Source organism: Myotis davidii, unplaced genomic scaffold, assembly GCF_000327345.1.
Source record: "Myotis davidii unplaced genomic scaffold, ASM32734v1 scaffold2730, whole genome shotgun sequence".
NCBI lineage: Eukaryota > Metazoa > Chordata > Mammalia > Chiroptera > Vespertilionidae > Myotis > Myotis davidii.
In genome coordinates, this window is record NW_006282191.1 from 109,317 (window position 1) to 112,978 (window position 3,662).

Genomic DNA, 3,662 nt, shown 5'->3' on the forward strand with positions numbered 1-3,662 from the left:
CCAGCAGGTTCCTCTGTGCTTGACTTTCTACTGCACATTCCTTCTAAAGTCCGAACCCGCCGGCCAGTGTGGCTCAGTGGATAGTGTCGGCCTGTGAACTAAAAGGTCCCAGGTTCGATCCGGGTCTGGGCACATGCCTGGTTGTGGGCTCGATCCCCAGTGGGGGGCGTGCAGGAGGCAGCCAATCCATGATTCTCTCTCATCATGGATGTTTATCTCCCTCTTCCTTACTCTTGGAAACCAATAAAAATATTTAAAAATAAAATAAAGTCCAACCCCCACAACATCAGTGCCCAGCAGCACTGGTTCCCACCATCTTTACTTCTCACCACCTTGCTTCATAGCCTATTCCAGCCAACCACACGAATTTATATCAAAGGACTGACTTTTATATTGCCATAGCTAATCATGAGTTGCTGTATTTTTTTTTAAAAAAATTTTTTTATATTGATGAGAGAGAGAGAGAGAGAGAGGGAGAGGGAGAGAGAGAAACATCAATGATGAGAAGCACTGATGGGCTGCACCCTGCACGTCCCACACGTGCCCTGACAGGGAATCGAACTGTGACACTCGACCACTGAGCCACACCAGCCGGGGTCGAGTTGCCAAATTCTCGGTTCTTCCCATGTTCTCTCAGTTGATTCTCAGAACGACCCAGGTGAATACTATTACATCCCTATCCTGCAGAAGAGGAAACTTGAGGACAAAGGGGCTCCTACCGTCCACACTCACAGGTTAAGAGGTTGGAACCCAGATGGTCTCCCGTGGTCGGCAAACTGCAGCTCTCTGGCCCCTTGAGTGTGGCTCTTCCTAAGCCTTAGGAAGACCCTCATTAAGTTAATAACAATGTACCTACCTATAGAGTTTAAGTTTAAAAAATTTGGCTCTCAAAAGATATTTCAGTCGTTGCACTGTTGATATTTGGCTGTTGACGAATGAGTTTGCCGACCACTGGGCTAACCACTGGGCAAACCGCAGAGCCTCGGCCGTTAGTATCTGCTCCTTTTCGCCCAGTCGGAGGCCCTCCCCCACTCCCCTGGCTTCTCTAAAACTACTTCCTCCCCGAAACCCTCCGAGAGCCCCACTGCACTTTCTTTTTTAAAAAAATGTATTTTTATTGATTTGAGAGAGGAAGGCAGAGGGGGAGAGAGAGAGAGAGAGAAACATCCATGATGAGAGAGAATCACGGATCGGCTGCCTCCTGCACGCCCCCACACTGGGGATGGAGCCCGCAACCTGGGCATGTGCCCTGACTGGGAACCGAACCCTGACCTCCTGGTTCATAGGTTGACGATAACCACTGAGCCATGTGGCCGGGCCACACTTCCTTTTTATAGCGCTCGGCCACTCCTGCGTTGCATTGTGGCTTTTATTGGTACCTCCTGTCACCAATGGTCGGACCCCCTGTCCATCTCGGCAGCACCCCTTCTGTCTAGCTCAGGCCGAGTATTTCCGGGGTGGGATTTGCCAACGAGACAGTGCTCTCGCTTCGGCGTATCAGAAACTTCACTTGATGCCCTGGCTGGTGTGGCTCAGTGGATAGAGCATCAGCCTGCAGACTGAAGGATCCCAGATTCGATTCCCAGTTAGGGCACATGCCTGGGTTGTGAGCTTGATCCCCAGTGGGGGGCGTGCAGGAGGCAGCCGATCCATGATTCTCTCTCATCATTGATGTTTCTGTCTCTCTCCCTCCCCCTTTCTCTGAAATCAATAAAAATATACATTTAAAAAAACACACACACACACACACACACAAAAAGCCCTTCACTTGCAGGAGCGCACAGAGAGGAGGGAGGATGGTGAGGGCGATGGAACAGGGAAGGGAGCGTGACAGGCACCTCTCTCTTCGTTCGTGGTCCCCGCACCCCCCACTCCACCCCAATCTCCCCACCAGCTGCACGTCCACACGAACACACAGTCCGCTTTCTGCTAGCCCTGGGCATCAGGTGGCATTTCAAACCCATGACCAAACGCCTCTATCAAACGCACACACACAGAGGTAACCACAACATCGCGAAGCGTTAAGCGTTGGCAGGAACCCTCCAGGAAAACCTCATCTTGGATACGGAACCTGGGCCTGGAGCGGAGACCTGCCTTGCCCGAGGTGACATACGAAGGGAACCCTGGATGCTGACTCTGAATCAACCAGGACAATCCAACTACAGAGAGGAACGGAGAGAGAGTTAGAAACATCGATGAGAGAGAAACGTCGATCAGCTGCCTCCTGCACACCCCCTGCTGGGGATGTGCCCACAACCAAGGTACATGCCCCTGGCCGGAATTGAACCTGGGACCCTTCAGTCCGCAGGCCCACGCTCTATCCCCTGAGCCAAACCGGTTTTGGCACCAGTTCCTATTTTTAAAAAATGTACACAAGCCCGGCCGGTGTGGGTCAGTGGGTAGAGCACCAGCCTGCGAACTGAAGGGTCCCGGGTTTGATTCCCGGTCAAGGGCACAGGCCCGGGCTGTGGGCTGGATCCCCAGTGTGGGACGTGCAGGAGGCAGCCGATCCCTGATTCTCTCATTGATGTTTCCATCTCTCTCCCTCTCCCTTCCTCTCTGAAATCATTTATATATACATAAAAACCTACAACCCTACGACCAGTCGCTATGACGCACACTGATCACCAGGGGGCAGACGCTCAATGCTGGAGCTGTCCCCTGATGGTCAGTGCACTCCCACAGCCAACCTCCTGCAGTCCCTGCCCCCTGGCAGGCGGCCCCAATTGCCTCGATAGGGACTGGGTGATACTGCCCCCATGGGCCCCAATCTCTGGTCAGGCGAAAGGACCCCAACTGTGCACGAATTCGTGCACTGAGCCCCTAGTGCAGGGGTCCTCAAACTATGGCCTGCGGGCCACATGCAAATACAAATATTATATTTGTACCTGTTTTGGTTTTTTTTTTTTTTTACTTCAAAATAAGATAGGTGCAGTGTGCATAGGAATTTGTTCATAGTTTATTTTTTAAACTATAGTCCGGCCCTCCCACGGTCTGAGGGACAGTGAACTGGGCCCTGTTTAAAAAGTTTGAGGAGCCCTGCCCTAGTGTGTGTGTGTATGTATATATGTATGTTAAAAAGCTCATTACAAACTCCCTGTAATTACACACTCCGGTGCACTCGGAAAGCTCACTAGCACAAAAAGAACTCACTGCTCCTTTAAATGAAAAAAAAAAAAAAAAAAGCTCCCATGAGAGAGAGCGCGCAACTAGCCTTGGATTACTGCCCAGGTGACCCTTAAAGTGACAACACTCCCAGCAGGGAAACACACCCCAAATGGGAAGTTTGCAAACCCTCCCCTCCCCACTGGGCTCAGTGGCTGTGCGTTGACCTATGAACCAGGAGGTCACGGGTCAAGGTCCCCCCAAGCGGTTGCAGACCGGATCCCCAGTGCGGGGCGGGCAGGAGGCGGCGGATCCCTGAGTCTCTCTCATCATGGATGTTTCTCCCTCCCACCCTGAAATCAATAAAGATATATTAAAAACAACAACATAATCTTGTCCGTCGTCCTCACCCGCCCCACCCCCCATTCTTCAGGGATACGGTGCAAAAGGCCTCCCTGTCATTTGCAGGGCTCACCCACCAGGGGGAGCCGCGCAGGAGGTTGGGGGGCCCAGGCACTGGGGGGAAATGACGGCTCCGGGCGAGAGGCCCCCCCCCG